Here is a 21,226-nt window from a genome sequence, read left to right as displayed (position 1 = left end):
TAATTCTGTGTTGAGTTTCAAAGCTGATAATAATCCTGGAATTAATATTGGTTTCAAGATAGACCAAATTACCTACAACTTTAATACTGTCCACAGTGACATGTGAGCTAAGTCGGGAATGCGATGACAGAAGAAATTTCGTTTTCCCAACCAGACCCATACCCTTCGCCTCCTTATCCTGTCGGTAAAATACAGAACTAATGATACGGTTGTTAAGGCCAATGATATCAATATTTTCGGCGTACGCTAGCATCGGAGTATTTTCTCTAGAAATAAATTGAAGAATAAGAAGCATGTGTACACCTCCTTGGTAATAGTGTTAGGGATCGATTTTTTTCGATATAGTATTAATAGTGGATTGCCTTAACGAAAAAACACTTTTCCAATAGTTCCCACAGTTTTTTAGTATATAGCGTATTATGAATGAGGATCTTCGAATCTATAACTCAAATAGAAACATTTTCGCAATCAACTTAATACCGGAGTTTCAATTAAAAAACGATTTTTATTCGCTATTTACCTTCACCATATCGGCATCACAATCGCTTCGTTTGCTACTCGTTTCATTTACGCGCGGATAGTTGATTCCGGTTAGCGTTGCAGTCAATATAGCACGGGCATTTTCAATTAACGCCACCAGCGCATCCATAATTTAATTGATTATTTTTTGTTCGTCTATAAACCATTACCATTTACCGTTGTTGGGCCGAACGGTGCATCAAATGAAATCTCCGGACGTCATTTAACTCAATATCTGCCAAGAGTCCACTACAGTGCGCGCAGTCGTTAAATATTTACGGTTAATAAGGGGTAGCTGGCAACAAGAGCATATAAAAATAGAAATTTCCCACACCAACAAAACGCATGTGCAACTACCGTTAATGTATGGATGGGTAACTGTACTTGCAGGCTTTATAGTGCAGACTGATTGGCAATTTGGCTGACTGGTGGTCATAGATTTATATACGGTAGTGTTGTAATGCTTTCGCTCTAAATCCTGCAATATGCGAACACGCCTGAAAGGCTGCTTCGAAATATTACGGTTTAATGCTGCAAGCGTGTGATATTACTTACGCCCTTAGTTGTTGTTGCTGTTATTGTTGCCCGTGATGCTATCGTTATTTAAGTGCAGACACAATTGTGGCAACTGCCATTGTAGCGGTTTTGCGGTTAAACTCATTGCTCTGTTCCGCGCCTGGTGGGCCTGTATGTGTCGCATTGTAAATTTACGCTTCGCGAGTACACCTACTGTTAGATGCGAATATGCTCGTGATGCTGCCGAGACTAATTGACTGATGGTCTATTTTACAGTTCATTTTCATTTAATGCGTGTGTGTGAGGTGTGGGGGCTGGAGACCAATGTAAAGGCGCAACGTGCTGTGTATCTAAAACGATCGATCTTTATTGTTTCGGTTGGAACATTTGCTGGCACAGCCACTTCATTGATGGATGACAATAAGCAGCCATGCCAGGCGTTAGGTAAAAGAGTGCGTTGGTCCCAGGCGTTTATCCACGCTGTTTTTTACGCACACCCATGTGTGGGCAGCCAAAGCAAAGCCTTTCAACAATTCCAATAATTTGCGGGATGCCTATGACGTGCTATGCACTAACGCTGGTCGAATACCACGCACATTTTTCCGGTAATTTCGCCTATTTTTCACTGCGTGCCCCAGCGGGTGCGTGTGCGTGTGCACTTTCACGCTCGTTATGCTGAATGAGCCGATTGCGTGCTCGTGACCATTGCCTTGCGAACTGTTGTCTTCGTGCTATTTCACATAAATTAGCGCCGGCGGTTTTGTTTAAGTCCAATTTGTAAATTTTCCAGTATTTATCATCTTCCATTCTCCCAGAGTCTTCACTGTTCATGTGCTCTTCGGTGCTCTGTTTTTCTGATTTTGTTTTTATTTTTGCCATTGACTTTAGTTTCAACTTCTTACTGCTGCGCCGGTATTTTTGCTTCTGTTTTTCGTCCATTAAATTGCCTCCCAGTGACGCGTTAACGGTATGTAGCTGCTAATAAAATACTTCCGGTTTTGATGTTTTCATTTTGCGTTGGCTATTTTCCATACAACTTTTTATTGACGTTAGACTTTTTCACAATTTTATAAATGGAAATATTTCGCAGAAAATTACGCGCCCACACTGACTCTGCCGCATGGAATGCGAAGTACTTGTAAATAATAAATAAATATGTATGAAAACAACAATAATATTTTAATTTTCCATAGAAGAATTTCTCGCCGTTTTGGTTGGTCATTTTGGTGGGATTTTTAATACGCGAAATCCATGAAAAACGGTTATAAAAATGTTTTAAATACCATCTGTAATTGATAATATTTGGTTTAATAGCAATTATTAATATATAACGCACTGAATTTTTCATGAGGGGTAATATCAATTCATGCAAAAACACTGACACAGACGGGTACTGATTCGAAAACCTTGAAAGCAGAAGTGTTCTCTTCTATGCGGACAACATGACCTAGCCAGCGCAGTCGCTGTCTCTTCAATCGCTGAACTATGCCAATGTCGCCGTATATCTCATACAGTTTATCGTTCCATTGACTGCGGTACTCGCCGTTGGCAAAGCGCAAAGGACCATAAATCTTGCGCAAAACTTTTCTCTCGAACACTCCTAAGGCCGACTCATCACACAATGCCATTGTTCATGCCTTCGCATCATATAGAGATGATGAGGGACTTGTAGCGTTGATATTTGTTCGTCGGGAGAGCATTTTACTTTTCAATTGCCTACTCAGCTGATATTGTTGTTGATACTGGTTCCAAGATAGATGAAATTATCTACGACTTCAGAGCCAATAGTAAAGTGAGAGGCATGTTGCGAATGCGATGACGGTTTGTTTGATGACAGGAGATATTTTGTCTTGTTCTCCTTCACAACCAGATCGATACGCTTCGTTTACTCATCCAGTCTGAAGAAAGCAAACCTAACGGTGCGGTTGTTGAGGTCAATGATATCAATGTCATCGGCGCACACCTGCAGCTCATACTCTTATAGAAGATTGTGCCTTCTATATTTAGCTCTAAAGCTCAGCAATGGGTTGAAGAAGTCTCACCATAGGGAGTCCCCTTGTCTGAAACCTTGATTGGTATTGAACGGTTCGGTGAGGTCTTTCCCAAAGCTGAGGCAGCTTGTGGTGTTTCTCAACATGAGCTTACACAGCAATATTAGCTTTGCGATGATACCTAGTTCAGACATAGAACTGCCTCTATGTTCTTTTGCATGCTGTCGAAGGCGGCTTTAAAATCAACGAAGAGGGGGTATGTCGATCTTCCTTTCAAGGGTCTTTTCCAATACTTGGCGCATAGTGAAAATCTGGTCGATATTAGATTTTCCGGGTCTAAAGCCACACTGAAAAGTTCCAATCAGTTTGTTGACGGTGGGCTTCAGTCTTTCACACTCTAACAGTTGCCAGAATGTTTCGTAATTCCGAAATATGAAAAATAACCCTCGTACAATTCATACAGTGACCTAAGGCTGAAGAACAAATTAAAAAAGAAAATACTACTATTTCCACAGCCTTATCAAAAAGTGAGTGCCGAATATGATGAAAAGGGTAAATCAAAAATATGCACTTCCAATGATTGAATTTTTGAACTATTGCACTGTATTTTTTGTCAATACCCACTAGTTATTGGAGAGCCATAAGATAATTGAAAAGTCAAAAGAAAATTGATTGAATTTAGTTTTTGTCTGCTCACTTCAAAGTTCGACAGCTCGCATTTCCATTGAACAACTTGGCTATTAGTGATTCATATTTCACACAAACCGTTAGTATTCAACTATAACTGTATACACGTACACATGCAGGCAATGGTTCATTCAATTACTTGCGGCGTTCTTATACTCAGTCAATTGAGGAATCTTAATGCATTGCAGCTGAGATAGCCGAGAGCAAAGAGCAAAGATGGAGAGCCAATGAGGGTGGAAGGGATATTTATACATTTATCATGTCAAAATGCAAATTGTTGGTCGCAACGTATTTCTTGCTTGAAATTTTTCATTTTCCCACCCAAGCGACCAATAAAAGTGGCATGAAGAGCAAGAGCGGCATAAATAATTGTATATTGTAGTTGGTGGATTTCATTTTACGTAGTAAATTGGAATATGAACGTGGAATAGCTATGGTGAATTCATTGGCGGCTGTCTTCTCCGGATTCAGTTTGAATTAGCAGGGAGTGAATCATCATCAGCTGCGGCGGTTGTGTTTGACGCATTTAGCGGCAGCGGGGGTGGTGTCTGTTCTTATAGGTGAATAGGGTTAGCGTTAGTGCTGACACTGTGCAAGAAGCTGCCTTGTGGACGTCAGTGAATGGACAGCTATGGATAGCGATAACAATAACAACAATTTGGCTGTGACGGTGGCACTGGCAGCGACAGTGGCAGCGGCTAAGGAATGCCACTTGGCGTCACTCGGCATCTGTGATTATAAACAACCACCTCGCAGTGAAATATACAAAATATCAGCACACACGTACACGTATAGTTTTGTGGGCAAATATGTGTACTCATACAAATATAGCTAATTCCATTCGAAATGAATTCGGCTACTCATTGTTTTGCTGTGTTTGCAGCAACGAAATTTTTCGCAGACTTGACTTGCTTATAGTATTTATTTTAAAAATTTCATTTACATAACTAATTTACTATACATATATATTTATATATGACTGATATACTCACATGTGAGCTGCTCAGGTATGTTGCCAATGTTAATAGTTTGAAACTTCAATTGAAAAAAATTCATTGATTTTTATTGAAGGCAAGTGGGTATGTACTTAAGTAGAAGCTTTATTTCCATTTTGAGCTTTTTGCCTTTTTTGATACTGCATTTATTCCAAATTGTTAAATGCATTTCAATCTAACTACACAATCGCCTTAAAATGCTTTCGTAGCAAGTCAATCACCTCTGCGAAAACTTCGCTGCGGCTCTTCACCTACAAAAAATTTTTGTATACTTCGACGTGCTTTGAGTTAGCTGTGGCGAAGAGTTCTTATCAGCGTAATTTGTCCGATATCTTATGTTCCAAACTTCGATAGCAAGTCCACGTAATCACAAGCGGAAGGCAAATACGAGTTAATACTCATTCTTGAGCAATGAATGTGAAGCTTTGATTTAACTGATATGGCATTGTATGTGTGTGCGTTTGTAAACATATTATATATCTTATCTTAACTGTTAGGAGAAAATATTTCTGGAAATATCAATTTGAGCTTGTTGCTATTTCAATTACATATTTATTATTTGAATCACTCGATACCAGTTCTCTCTGTCCTAAGTGTACCTGCAGGAAAATTATTTTGAAAACAAAAATAATTTTACATCAAATAATATATAATCAAAGTTCTTACAATCCATGGTACTGGGCTAAAAAGCCAATTAAGCAGCAGAAGTGTTATAAATCAATAGTTTCGGAGAGGCCACCAAATCAAAACATGTTTTTGTACACAAATTTCAGGTAGTTATAATAGAGTCAAGGTTTACGCGCTTTTTATATTCGGTATGTGGAGGCTAAAAGAAGTTATGTGTAAAATAAGTATGTAAACATTATGAAATAGTTCAATTTTAAAACTTAAGTCAAGCCTAGTTCTTCAGAGGAGCACTTCTTACTTCGTCAGACACAGTGAGAGATACGAAACAAAACTCATCCAGTAACATACGAGGTATGACAATTAAGTAATGAGACTGAAAGTAGTCCCCTTTGGCAGCTATACAGCGATTCCAGCGCGTTTTCCATGCTTCGCAACCTTTTAGGAACGGTTCGACTGGGATGTCCGCGAGTACCCTCGTCACGCCTGAATGTCCGTAATCGACTCAAAATGGGTTTCTTTTGACCACCGATTTTGTTTTAGGAAACAAAAAAAGCCACAGGGTGACATGTCGGGCGAATAAGGTGGCTGTTGCAACACGGCGATCTCTTTAGAGGCCAAATACTGGGACACGCTGAGGGCGCTGTGGCACGACGCGTTGTCGTGATGAAGGATCCAGTTAGGAGCGATGTCTGGGCGCACGCTGTTGACCCGTTTTCACAATCTTTCGAGGACTTGGCAATAGCAGACTTGATTAACGGTTTTCCTCCGTGTAAAGAATTCTTTGTGGACGATTCCACGGCTATCAAAAAAAGCAATAATCATCGTTTTCACCTTCGACTTGCTCATGCGAGCCTTTTTCCGGCGGGGGGTGCGCGGAGACAACCATTGTGAGCTGGGGCACGACCAAGAGCATTATCACCATACACTCTTACAATTTTAGCGTACGTTTCCGAAGCTGTTTCGTTTTTCCATTTCGTGACGAGCACTACAAACACGTCTACTCAACTTGACGCAGTAGGCGAACTAATACAAGCAGGAGGGATGCCGGAAAAAGAGAAAGGGAATTTCACACAGGTTTACCACTAGCGCCGCAATAAAATCAGTCTCATTACTTAATTGTCAAACCTCGTAAGAGCTCTGATACCTTATTTTTTGGATTTTTTTTTTGTACTTTCAAGGTTTCTGTATTCATTCTATATATTTTAGTCTGAAACCCTTAACTTTATTGCCCTTAAATATTCTAAAATAGAAAATGTAATTCATAACACCAGAAACTTTCATAATCATAAATAATTTCGCACAGGCCACATGTATCTTAGCGTCACCATCAGGCTCAATGTTGTTTCGTTGCTGCTTTTTCAGCGACTTAACGATAGAGTGTAAGTGTACATGTATAGTGCTATCAAACCCCTGTCTCTGGTCTAACGTAGAATTTGTTTGGGATGAGGGATATTGCTATCAACTTTAAATCAATCAAGACCAGAGACACTAAATTTAACCACCGGGACGGTAAGAGAGACATTTATGGGAGTCAGTGTGAAAATTGGACGATGCGCGTGGCACCGCCCACTTTTTGGTGAAATGACATAGCTCGGTACCCGACCGATTTCGCCAAAATTTAGTACGTGGCATTCTTTTTATATTCTTACATCATATTGTGTAAATGGCCGAAATCGGACAACAACCACGCCTACTTCCCATATAGCAATATTTAAAATTCCACTTGATTCTTTCACTATCCTGTACACAAATCGAGAAGCAATTATTATAACGGAATAAAACTTTACATAAAGAATGCGTTTACCCTATGCCACCTTATGTCCTTATGTCTAATCCAACAAAAAACGGTCAACCGAATATTTGGATCCCGCTACCTATAGTTGGCTTTTGATCGAAAGTATCGGCCAATATGTGAGATTTATAATACTTCCCTTAGCTTCCATATATCCAAATATAAAGATCGATCTTCCGGGTGACCTTGTACCGCATATACCAGCCAATATGTGAGTTATCTTAATGAAAGTGAGAGAGCGTGGTTTACTCATAACTAAAATAGATAAATTTGAGCGAAAAGTTGACCTAGCCCCTATATTACTAATATCAGGATTTTCGAACATCCGGCTGACTCTATACGCTATTTATTTAGTTTTTTATTGGTTTTTCATTGATTTTTGGAAAAATAGATAAAATTGGGTCGGGTTTCCATATACTTCATATAATGATTTTCGCTTTTCTACAAACCTTATGTGTTCGATGACGTTTTACGCCTTTAAGTATTTCCTTGGCTTTGATTTTGCAAGTTGCAAGAGTGTAAAATGTTCAGTTGCACTCTAACTTAGCCCTTCGTTACTTGTTTAGTGTAATATTGCAACCGTGGCCGCAAGCCTGTAAATGAAAGTATTAACCTAAAACTACTTAAGATAGGTCAGAAAAATATCCTGTTTTGCTTCAGTGTTTCTAAATTTCAAATAATCATTGGCCGGCAGTTTTGTCACATATATTTTCCATAATTAATATGCCACTGCAATTCGAATGACAGCAAGCTATGCGCCCACATATTTCAATATAGCCACTTGCACATGTATATATATACATACAAGTATGTACATTCGCCTGCATGTGACTATGAATAATCCTTTGGCAGCGACGTTGTGGTATCCCCAGCATAACTTGTGGTTAAAAACAAGACTTGTTTTGCACACTTTTTTTGCTTTTTGTTCTTATTTAGTGATTTCCTGCCTTAATTACTTTCTAGTTCCACCTGCTGCCATTGTCCTCGTGCTTATGCACACAAACACACAGCCACATCCTGTAAACAACGCGTGCTACAATATTCTTACACTTAATGCTAGAATGCTTGCCTGTGCTTGGTCGTATGTGTGAGTGTGCCTGTGTCTGAGCATGTGTTTGTAGGTTAGCGGAAAAGCATACTAGCCTTGTAATTTGCATTTCTTGCCATTTTCAATTGAATGTTGTCGCATATGCATGTCGCATAGATGTGTGTAAATATGTGAGTGTGTAAGTAGCGCCTACTGTTTGCGCATATTTGCACTTATACTTTATCGCAAATGCACACAAGCAAGTATGTGTGCGCATTTCTATGGATTACATGGCCACACATACCCACACACACGTTGTCCCATTTTTTGTTTATGCCGCAGGTGCTGCTTGCCGCTGACCTCAATCGGAACGCCAAGCACCAGCGACATTTACCAGCTATTTGCAATATAGCTAGCATCGCCATCGCTGGCATATTTCTACACATACATATATGCATATACATATGTAAGAGTAGAAAAACCCTTCAATGTGATATGTATCACCTGCTTCAAAGTAATTATACATAAGTGTTTTTATTCAAACTGTAAATTTGTGAGTGTGTGAAAAGTGTGGTAAAGTGGATTATGGATTAAGTTTGTGAGCATACATAAGTGAAAGGATAATATTATATTGCGAGCGAAAGCGGATTATTAAAAAGCATGCATACAAATACATAGATATTTTGTATAATAAAAATACATTTTTAATAAAAGCTTTTTACAAAAAAAACTCTTTTTGTTAGTTTTTTTTGAAGAGGCATTTTGTTAAATATAAAAAAAGGAAAGAAAACCCTTACCTTCGGTTGCATTGAAGCTGTAATACCTTTCGCAAAAACAAAAGATTCCTTCCAAGAAATTGATTTCGATCGGTCAGTTTGTTTGGCAGCTATGAGTGATAGTGGTTCAATATCGGCGTTTCGACAAATGAGCAGCTTCTTGAGGAAAAAAAAAACAAAAGCAAAATTTCCGATAGATATCTCATGGTTGTGATATATACAGACAAACGACTTTAATAATCGACGATTATTTTTGAAAAAACTTCCAGGAAGACCTAAAATATTAATTTAATAATATGTATTGTGAAAAAAGCACTCGGAAATTGTAAATAAAACGCAAAATATTTTATTATTCATCAATATTTATTTTGTCGCCTTCAAAGTAATCCCCACCAGATATATATATTAGGGTGATTCAAAAAAAAAATTTTTTGTTTTTTTTTATTGGTACTCGGAAAAATGAGTTCCTAGACACCTCTAAGAAATCCTCTCCAAATATGAGTTTTTAATTGTAACGGGAAGGTCCTCCGCCTAACGGTTTTCTATTTTTTCTTATTATCAGATAGAAAAATTTATATCTCGCTTCCAACTACTTAAAAAAATATCTTGTTAATTAGGTTTTGTAGGAAATTGAATGCTCTAAAATATGGTCTCTTAAGATTTTTTCGTAAACCCAACCGTTTAAAAGATATTAACGGTTGAAATTTGACTATTTTTGGAAAAATTCTTTATTTCTTATTAATTTTATAACTCAATGAAAAAAAATTATTATGAATAATGAAACACATAGTTTTGTAGGAAATTTACTGCTCTATAAAAATGGTCTACTATGATTTTTCGATTAAGTTAAGCGTTTACGAGATATTCATCGTCAAACATCAATGCATATTAGGGTGGATCAAAAAAAAAAATTATTTTTTTTCGTTTGGTTCTGTGAAAAACAGGTTCCTAGACACCTCTAAGAAATCCTCTCCAAAAACCTATTCATAATAATTTTTTTTCATTGAGTTATAAAATTAATAAGAAATAAAAAAATATTACCAAAAATAATCAAAGTTCAACTGTTAATATCTTTTAAACGGTTGGGTTTACGAAAAAATCTTAAGAGACCATATTTTAGAGCATTCAATTTCCTACAAAACCTAATTAACAAGATATTTTTTTAAGTAGTTGGAAGCGAGATATAAATTTTTCTATCTGATAATAAGAAAAAATAGAAAACCGTTAGGCGGAGGACCTTCCCGTTACAATTAAAAAACTCATATTTGGAGAGGATTTCTTAGAGGTGTCTAGGAACCCATTTTTCCGAGTACCAATAAAAAAAAACAAAAAATTTTTTTTTTGAATCACCCTAATATATATACACTTATGCCAACAATTTTTTCCAAGTCCTCGAAACACTTTTCATGAGCCCTCTTTGGGATGGCCTTCAGATCATTCAGCGAATTTTTTTATCTCTTCAATCGACTGAAAACGGGTACGACGGACCGGCAATTTCAGTTTGGGGAACAAGAAAAATTACACTGAGCCAAATCTGCTGAAAATGGTGGTTGATCGATGTATTCATTGCGGTTTTGGCTTTAAATTCGGTCACAGTTATAATGCCCTCCATGAATGTGGGATCGGAATTCGCACGATTGAGCATGTAAAAATTAATTTTTTTGGGAAAAAGTTGATCAAGAACACGTTTCATACCCAAAAATGAACGAACGGACTTGCGAGAAATGTCGAGCTCTCTTGCTGTCTCTCTAACACTTGCCTGGCGCTTTTCAAGCACCATATTCTTCACTTTTTTAATATTCTCACCAACTGAAAACGTCGAAGGTCGCCAAGAACGAGACATGTCTTCAATGATCTCTTGACAGTCTGGCTTTGTACCAGCCGTAGACTTGTGTTGTTGATAAAACTGTATCACCGTAACCCTTTCCCAACATTCGCAATGATTTCATCCATGAAATTTTGGTTAGAAATACAATACGTGAGACAAATTCAATGCACTGAAATATTCTAGGAGCCTGAAAGTTGCTTCCCTTTAAGTACAGTTTAGTTTATTTGCCTTAAGTTTTAAGTTCCGATCAACTCAATTGAGTACTTAGTTCAAATCTATATACAGTCCTATTTGTAACCTCCTCCTTTTGCAGAGTCACACTGAAAGTTCTAAACATTTATATACATATATATACTTACATATGTGTTTCACCTATACAACTGCATTCTTGGTATCGTACATTTATTGTTTTTGTTGTTATGACGGGCATTGCCACAATATCATTTCCATATTGGCAATATATCCTATTTTCCATCTTGTTGCATATGGCGCATTTTGTTGTTGTAATTGTTGGAAGGATGTCTCAACGAGATAAAAAGATATACACATGTACATTTGCTTACACATTCACAAACATTACTTGCCACATGCCACATGCTACATGCAACTGAGTCACTCGAAAACTCGCTGTATTTGCATGTTTACGTGTGTGTTTGAAAAACTAAGCTCCACACACACACATATGCCTTAGCATGAATGAAAATTCATGTGCTCATGTGAGCATTGTACACCCACGTCTAAATAAAATATAGTACTTGTGTGCATCTATAATCTATTGCATCTGTCCGTGCTTGTGATGCTGGCCTGTAGGGAATTCCAGCAGTTTATTGCAAATATTTATCATACGCCCTGTACAACAAATACATAGTTGTGAGTTGTTTAGAGTATTTAAGAGTTGAAGTATTTATGGCAGTTTTGAGAAATATTTTTTAAAAATTTTTTATTTCATTTAAAACTGTGTGCGCCCTCGCCTAAAATGTATAAAATGCAATAGTATTGGGTAGTCGAAAAAGTCTTTTCGTATTCCTAAGCAAACTTCAATTTTTTTTATATTTGTACTAAAAAATAAGTAAACAAATACGTACCATTTTGGTCGACCTCTTTTTGCCATTTTTCCGCTAGAGACATTATTCCATCAGTCTAAAACTTTATTAGTGTAAATCGAAATTTCGAAATTTCCAGAACGGAAGCGAGCGAACCATTATTGTGCTATACGAACCGATACAGCATTGTCTCCGTAAACTTCACTAATTTCATTGGTGGCTTGCGTGGTATTCTTGCCTTTTTTATATAAAAATTTGAAAATATAGCGAATTTCTTCATTATTTTCACTCGTTTTTGAATAGCTGTAATTTTTTTTCAACTTCCCGTATCAAATTTTTTTTTGTTAAATGAAGCTTAAAATCTCACCTTTCCAACACTATATGATATGACACAGTGTGGTTTGGTAGCACTGGAGATATACGACTGCAATGGCATCTATTAATAAAATACGAAAAGATTTTTTCGACTACCCAAAAATTTGATTAGCAGCAGCTTGAAATTGCCGTATCTTACACTTTGTAGGTCAATTACTCTAAACCAAATAACAAAAGCCATTTCCTTGCCAGCATGACTTTATGCATATTTTAATTATCTTTAATATAATGCTTTTAAATCTGTCAAACTGACTCCGCTTGCCAAAATGCAATTTTATTTCATGTTAAAGTTTTTGGCCATCAACTTAATAACATTTTAATTAATTTGAATAATAAATACAATTCTGTGAGCATTTTTCCATTGACCCCAATTGCCACTGGTCAACAGTGACATTGTTCATATATGTATGTATGTATGTATCAATTGCAGCTTATATCTTTCAGCAGTAATAGTTCGGCTCAGTGGATTTGAGCTCAGCCAGGCGATGAAGTCAATTTTATTGCCCAGCACATCCAATGTCCAGCAACCAAGCTGTTGTGGTTACTGCCATCCAAGTACATCTAACCAAACAAATTTACATGCACACCAACACAAGCACCACCCTGCCATTTATCCACCAACAACACGGTTGCATTGTTGTGCCAATGCACTGTTAGCTTGGGCAGCCTTCATCACATTCACTCTCAATTCGTTCTTTCGTCTGAGTAATCCGGTGTACAGTGTCCAATGTTTATTGTTCATTGTCCATTGTCCGTTGTCCAGTGCATTCATCTAATAGTTATTGACCGATATTTTGTTCTGGCTATTTGTTGCAAGTATACAGCATTTATTGACTTGTTATTTTCTTGTGTTTTTCAGTTATATTGTTTTGTGTATTCCACTTTATTTGCTTTTGGTTTCGTTTGATTCACCAGTTTTTTGTTTTTCCTTTTCTGTTTTAATTTCATTGTTGCTTTTGTTTTTGCTTGTGTACATATTTTCTACTTGAGCTGATTGAACATCCAGCAGCGCACACAAATTGCTTCCTCGCTTATTGAAGGGGCATAAATTCAATAGGACACACCTTGCAACAATGTTTCATTGTGCTGTCACTGGGTTTTGTGCATTTGCTTTGCTTGAGTGATTGACTGACGGCTTGCTGATTCTCTTGTAGCGCACGGTGAACCAGGCAATGTATGGCTTAAAGGATAATACACACATGTAGGTGGGTGCAGATATTGTGTATGTGTGTGTCTGCAATTGAAAGGGTTGTTGAACGGTGCATATATATATATCTGACTTTTATACAATTTCCTTGATGTAGTAAGTCTATGGAAACAATTAATTAGCTGTTTTGGGTGCCACAGGTGAATGAGTCGAAGTCGTGGCTATAACTTGGTAGGCGGCGGAGTTAAATTTCTTTGGAAAGTAATTTTAAAATTCTGTTAAACCAAAGTAGCTATCTATATTATAGGAATGCGACATTTTTTGGATTATCCAGCTTCCGCATAACAAAGTCATCACCCCAGATATATGACACCTCTATGAAGGTTCTTTCCGTACTAAAAGCACTTAAAAAATAAATTATTTCTGATCTTGTTTAGCTCCTTCTTCGATGTAGTTTTTATCTCCTCAATCGTATCGCAGTGTCGTCCTTTCATGGGCCGTTTCAGTTTGAGAACAAAAATGTTACTTGGGGGCAGATCTGTCGAATACGAAGACTGCGACACGATTAATGTGTTGTTTTTGGCAAAATACTCGTGCACCAGAAACGATACATGAGGCGTTATACAATTTTTGTTCGTCCACAAATTTAAACGTTTCTGACTGATAATATTCATTATTGGCGGTACGAAACTTTGGCAAGAACTTATGACGCATGACGCCCCTTTTATAAAGGTTCACTTGACACCGACGTTTTCAGCATAAGAAAGGAATATGAGTACCAGCATAACTCAACAAAACAATCGAAAATCGAAATCACACAACTAGCGAAAATTCGAAATTCGCAATATTTTTTGTACATATGTATTTCGTATGTAGAAATTCATATTTTGAGTGAAGTTTCAAAAATCTGCTACTAACCTTTTTAATAGACAATAAATTATTGAGAATCAACTAGACTATGTTTGGATATAATATAACACTGTAACAATAATAAGATATATAACTTGACCAATATTATACTTTCCTCCGATACAAAGTGGGTTAATCTTCGGAAGTACTAAAAGGATCCGTATCTCGATAACATCTGTGATGGCCGGAATCAATTAATTTAAATTTTTATTTCGTACGTGCGCAGCACGTTCCCCTCGCTTCGTTGACAGTCAGTTTTAAAGAGAGCGATAAAACTCATTCGCCCAGCAAAGCACACAAGACATTCCCAATTCACAATTGACACTTCTTACAGCAGTCGTTCATTTCTATTACATTCATCGCATTCTCTTACATTCTATTACATTCTATTTGCACTCTTACAGTTCGGCCGTCCTGACATTAAACCGACCTCGGTTTACTGATAATATATATTTACTTAATATTTGTTATTCTTGTTTTTTGTTTTTTTTTTTATTATATATATAAATCATCTTAACTAATATTAATATCGGAAGTGTTGTCTTTCTCACCTCTGGCAAACTGGCACACATTTAGAGTCTGGATTAATCCATAATTTCAATTTACTTGCTTCTAACACTCCATCGTACGGCAGTTGTGTAATTTGACACCCCTCTATATCCCGTATCAACATACCGATCATTCGGAAGTTTTTTTATATATTACGTAAGGACCGCGAAAATCGCTGAATCAGTTTTTTGTTATTACCCCGCCGTGGTATCCACATTTTAATAACCACAAAAATTCCCACTGAAAATTCGTGCCGCCCTGTGGTGTTTACCGAAGTACTTAAGGTTATACTCTTGAGATTTTTTCTATGTTATTCAGCGCCTTTTTTCTCATACGTATAAGTCTGTTAACTGTTCATTCGACTTCTCTTCCAAATATTCCGTCATTCGTCTACTATTTTACCTCGTTGTCCTATCCCAAACAGAAGTGCTGAAGGTGTATATTTTGTGGTGGAATGTACTGAATTGTTAATGGCATATTCTTATCTCAATTAATTTTTTTGCCCAATCCGCATGTTTAAGAGGTTCTGATAATTTTGCTAACATCGGTGTCACTACTTCATTCACTCTCTCCACTTGTCCATTTGCTTTCGGGGATGCGGTTGCATTTCGCACTTGAAACTATGTTGTGCTTTTGCAAAAACTCTTCAAATTCTGCTGAAGTGAAGCACGTTCCTCTATCATCTATTATTCTACGTGGCCTACTGTAATTCATGAAAATAACTTTCTAATGCCCTTGCAGACTTCTCTTGTACTCGTTGCTGTTGCCGGGTATATTTCACATATTTTGTAAAGGCATCGATGACCACTAAAATGTACTTCTTTTTGATATTATCGACGGAAGGGGCCTAAGTGGTCCACATGAATCGTATCGAAAGGTATCGGTATTTTGGGAATACTGTGTAGAGTTGCTGCAATTATTATTTGAAGATGCTGAATAGTAATACACTTTAGGCAATTTCGAATAAAATTATGTACGTAAGTTTTTCAGTCTGCGGGAACCAATAATGTTTTTAATTGCTGTACAGCACTTTTCTGTAGCTAAGTGGCCCATTTTCTCATGCGTCGTTCTAATTATATTATTTATCATTTCATCAGGGACATATAGCTGTGATTGACCTGCAGGTGATTTATGGTACACCAACCCATCTTTCAACTCAAAATTTTTCACTTCAGATTGTTCTAAGTTTTTTGTCGCAGTTCTACAATGCGGGGGTCTCTATTTTGCGTAACTTGCAAGTGAAAATCTAATTCCGCAGTGTCAATGTATGCAATTGTTTGATTAGTTCTACTTAAAGGCATCCACGTGAGCCATGGATGTACCAGGTCTATGCTGGATTGAATAATTATAATTTTCTAAGAAACAATGCCCATCTAGCAATTTTTTGCTGAACTGCTTCTATTATTTAACGTCATAGCCAACGAATCACAGTCAGTAACAATTTTGAACGGAATGCCATTAATTAAGTATGGAAGCGCTTAATTGCATAAATAATTGCTAAAGTTTCTAATTCGTAAACTGTGTAATCTAGATTCAGGGGCGGAAGTAGTTTTTTGAAAAGTAAGAAATCGGAATGAAATTTTTTGTCATCTTGTTTCTGAAGTAACATTGCCCGCAAAACCCGAGCACTGGGCATCGCAATGTACTTCTTTTTCAGCTTCAGGGTTGTAAATCGATAAAATAGGGGCCTCTAACAATTTGTACGCAAGGTAGTGAAGGCTTGTTTGCACTCTTCAGTGAACTGAAAATTGTTCATTTTTCTTCAATAATTTAGTCATTGGACGGGCAATCTTGGAGAACGAGGTACAAAGCGGCGGAAGTATGAAAAAAAGACCATGGCAACGTTTTTTTGTTCCATTTCCTTTCTATTCTTAGGTTCTGGATATTCCTGAATTGCTTGCAAGTGTGACCGTTTGGGTGAAATCCAGCAGAGTTGGCTAAGTATCCTAAGTATTCTAATTCGTCGTAAGCAAATCGCATTTTTTGGCTGAATTCGAAGACCGTTTCGAGCCAAAATTTCAAAAGTCTCTTAAGGGTTTCCAAATGAGACTTAAAATCTTTCGAAGCTATTAAAATGTCATCCATAAATACTACCACTAACCCCTCTTTGATGAGGTCACCTAAAATCAATTTTACGAAGCGCATAAATTCAGCAGGAGCGTTGCATAAACCGAAGGCATATATAAATATTCGTATTGACCATCATGAGTCACGAAGGAAGTGTATTTTATTGAATCAGGATGCATCTTCACGTGATGATATCCACTTTTTAAATCAATAACCGAAAAATAACTTTTCCCCCCCAAGTGTTCAATGCAATCGTCGACTAATGGCATAGGAAAATTATCGCGTATAGTTATTTTGTTCAGTGGTTTATAATCTACACATTTCCGGAGGGAGCCATCTTTTTTCGGTACAGGGTACTATGCAAAGGCATAAAAGGTGATCGACTTGGTCACTAATTATTCCTTCTTTAACAATCATCTACTATTGCTTTTATTTTCATTTCTCTCTTTATGGCATAATCGTCTTGGTCTACAGTATATAGGAGTTTCATGCGTAAGGTAATTTTCATAAGATATTCTAAAGGCTTAACTTTTTCTGAAGGAATTCGAAAATAAACCTTCTGTTATTGTTTGTCGCAACTCTGATGACAACCTTGACGGAAGATGTGGATTAATTAAAATAGAAGGGGGGGGTCTAAGGAATTCAAATCGGAAGGCACAATAGCACATAAATTTGCAAATTCTAACTCCATCGGGCTGATATTGACTTTTCTTCAGTGTGTTTCACTATATTTTCTCTTTCTCCCTTGTAACACCCCCTTGATTAAGCGATTCAATTGTACTCCTGTGTGACAGAAGTGAGTGGCCAATAAATCAAATGAACACAGAACATCAGTAAGTTTTTGACTCTAACTTCGTACAAATGGCAGCTTTATTTAATTCTTTCAATCTTTCGTATCATAAATGTATTTTTATTGACACATTTGTAATATTTGCTTTTTTCATAAATCACGGCCTACAAGCATCGGGTTATTGACATAAGATTATTCGGCAATGGTTAATAATTTTCTGATTGATTGATTGATTTCGTGAAGTTTATTTTGCCATTGATATTCCCATACGTTCTTGAGTCTATCATTTTCCCTAGGCCATTGTACTGAGTCTCTTTCATTGATTTTGGTAATTCGAATGGAACTCCTCACTCCGTTTGATTAAACTGCGGGGGCTGCCCGAATCAAATAAACAAAAAATATTTTTATTTAATTTAAAGTTTTTACTGTGTTCACTGTGTTCACGGTTTAGGCTTATCAAAAACAACACTTACCATTTTGCATTTCACTATTGGTTCCACTCTAGCATCATTCATTCCGTTGGCATTAAGGACGGCAGCAACAGTGGTACGGTGTGGGCATTCACGATACACATGTTCGGTGGAGGAGCACTTAAAACAGGAGTTTCGCTGGTCGTTTCGGCAGTGGACATTGGCTTTGCTGATAATGCCCGAATTTTGGAGCAATTGTAGCATCGGATTGTTTCCATGGTTGGAGCTGCGGTAGGGCGAACTGACGTGGCGTTGGCCTCATTTGATCGATGAGTTGTTGGCTGAAGTGCACTGGCCGCATTAGCGATTAATTATTGTCTATTTGTTTTGATCCTAATGGTGGTTGGAAGCGTAGACGTTCATATCGTTCCGCAAATTCCTTCAGTTCATTAATAGAGCGTGCTGGAAACAAATGACCGATTCCTTGATGAAGTGTCACCTGTTCCACTAATAATCATTTCGATCAATTCGTCTCCGTAATTTTGATACATCGCTATCTCTTGCATATCCAAAATGTAAACGATGGGTGGTTTCATCAGGGCGTAAGCGTCGATTTTTCAGCAGTTGATACACTTCATTCATTGTGCGCATGCGGCCAAATTCACTAATAAGTTTAGCTTTGAGCTCTTCATAATCGGATACCGTACTCGTGCGTGCAAAACCTGGGCTGTTACCACTCAACATACGACGACATGCAATGAATTTCATACGCTCATCGAATTGCAGCATTGCAAAAGCATCATCCAAGTCACTAATCCACTTATTCACATCGTATGGTCATCGGCTGTAATTTAGACATCATTGATTCAATGACACTTACGTCAGTCCCAACGGGTTTTTTGCAGCAGGTGCTTGCTGTTGTAGCGTAAGTTGATTAATCTCTGCTTGAAGCATCAACAGTTCGCGTTTTTTACGCAATTGGATCAGCAATCGTTCGTCTCATCTTCGTCCAAATTGTTTGAAATTGGTAGCACTTGGAACAACGGTATTCATTTGCACGGTTGTTACAGCAGTGGACAATTGGGCACTTGGTTGTAGCAGTTAGCCGATGTGACCACTTGAAACAACAACACTCCTAGCGGGGTAGTTACCAATGCACGTGTATCAGCAGTTGACAATTTAGCACTGACATAAGGCGGCAGTTGTTGTTTAGCATCTGTAAGCACATTTGAATTTTGAACACTCGTAGTGGCGATGAACGTAGTACACTCGTAACAACAGGTTGAATTGATTGCACAATCGTAGCGGGAATTGAAGTTTGAGTATTTTTTGTCGGCGGCGGCATCTGGATCTTCAAGGGCATTCGCGTTTTCCTCTTTTTCACTTGCTTTCGTTACCTCGGAAAATGTATTCATCATATAGCGGTCGCAACTGGTTCATCGTGGCATCAGGATCGAATTGAATACCCGTTTGCAGTAGCACTTTCATGACTTGGGCACGTGATAACAAATTCGACATCGTGGCAGCAACAACAACAATCAGGAAAAAAAAAACGTGGATAAATGCACTGTCTACAGAAAACGTTGAAATGAAAAACGAAGAATTCCTGGTTTCGGCAGTGTTTTTTTTTGTTTAATTATGCGGCAGTCGATTTAAATTAACTCTATCCCACTTCTGAGATGTGATGGCCGGAATCAATTCTAATTTAAATTTTTATTTCGTACGTTGCGCAGCACGTCTCGCTTCGTTGACAGTCCCAGTTTTAAAGAGAGCGATAAAACTCATTCGCCCAGCAAAGCACCACAAGACATTCCCAATTCACAATTGACACTTCTTACAGCAGTCGTTTCATTCTATTACATTCATCGCATTCTCTTACATTCTATTACATTCTATTGCACTCTTACACATCTAAAGATTTCAAATCGGCTGTTTTGAAGTTTAGGATAAAAAGTCTAAATTTTTCAAGTTCATGTCATACTATTAGAATTTACAGGGTTTGTTCGGAAAGTAGTAGGGCTGATTTTTTTCTGCCGCGACTGTACTTCAGAGCGTGGATTCGGTAGAGGGCGTTCTTAGCTGACGAACGAGCTTCAGTTGTTTTCGAGCACCAGGAGAGGTAGGACAAACATTTTCGCGCGACGTGTTTCTGTGAGCCGAAAATGCAACGTTCATTAGAGTAGAGGTACGCGATTAAATTCTGTGTGAAACTCAGTAAATCTGCCACAGAGACGTTTGTTATGATCTGTTGCTTTAGAAAGGTGGTGTGTTTCGGTGGCACCAGAACTTTTTGAAGGGTCGGGAAGAGGTCGCTTATGAAAACCGTGCTGAGAGACTTGCGGTTTCGACAAATACCGACAATTTGACTCCTGTTCGCCAAGTTTTGATTTCAGACCGTCGACTATTCCTTTAATTGCTCATTGTTCTCAAGAGGTTTAAACGAAGGGTCAATCGGGTCCCACAAGATTGAAGTTGCAACACGACAACGCCCCTGCTCAATCCGCTTTTCTTGTGAACAGCTGCCTTTGCCTGAAAAGAGCGATGAAAGACAAGCATTTTGAGACCACAGAGGGAATCCAAGCAACATGCATCTCGGCTCTCAAGGCAATTCCGGAGAGCGTCTTCCGTGACGCCTTCAATGCTTAGAATTCACACTGGCAGCACTTCATCGACGCGTAAGGAGCCTATTTTGAAAGTTTTTAAAGAATTGTAACGATTGGTTCAATACATTTCTTTAAATCGACTCTGCCGATTACTTTTCGGACAACCCTGTATGTCATTCTATGCTAGAATATGCACTGGTAGAGTCGAGTTAGACAAAGTTACGATTTTTAGTTGACGAAGCCGATTTTTTTGTTGTGTCTGTGATCCATTCTCTTTCTGCTGAGTGCGGTAAAATAGTATGTTTTTACTGTTTGACCTTTTGGAACGAATTCATGGTGAACCAGATCACGGTAGTGAAATTTTTCCGGTTTCGGCTTAATTTTTGAGCGTCATTCGTCACCAGTAAAGATGCGTTTGGTAAATGCGAGGTTCATACTTACATTGGCAAATGTCTCTTTTGCGACCTCTACTCGACATCTTATTTGAAAAATACTCAACCTTTGGTGCGAATCTGATTATTCGCGACTGGGTAATATTAATCTTCAGTATATCAATTACAAAATTGGAAAAAAAA

General features: G+C 37.7%; 1 protein-coding gene across 1 annotated transcript in view; it reads left to right on the top strand.

Moving 5' to 3' along the window:
- The window catches only part of LOC105229402 (regulator of G-protein signaling 17), a 63,194-nt gene that overhangs the window by 11,132 nt on the left and 30,836 nt on the right, over positions 1-21,226 (top strand). The gene's annotated exons all lie outside the window — the stretch shown is intronic.

This window comes from Bactrocera dorsalis, chromosome 3 (genome assembly GCF_023373825.1).
Source record: "Bactrocera dorsalis isolate Fly_Bdor chromosome 3, ASM2337382v1, whole genome shotgun sequence".
Classification (NCBI taxonomy): domain Eukaryota; kingdom Metazoa; phylum Arthropoda; class Insecta; order Diptera; family Tephritidae; genus Bactrocera; species Bactrocera dorsalis.
The sequence above is the reverse complement of the archived record's forward strand: the minus strand, read 5'-3'. Positions and strand labels throughout refer to the sequence as shown.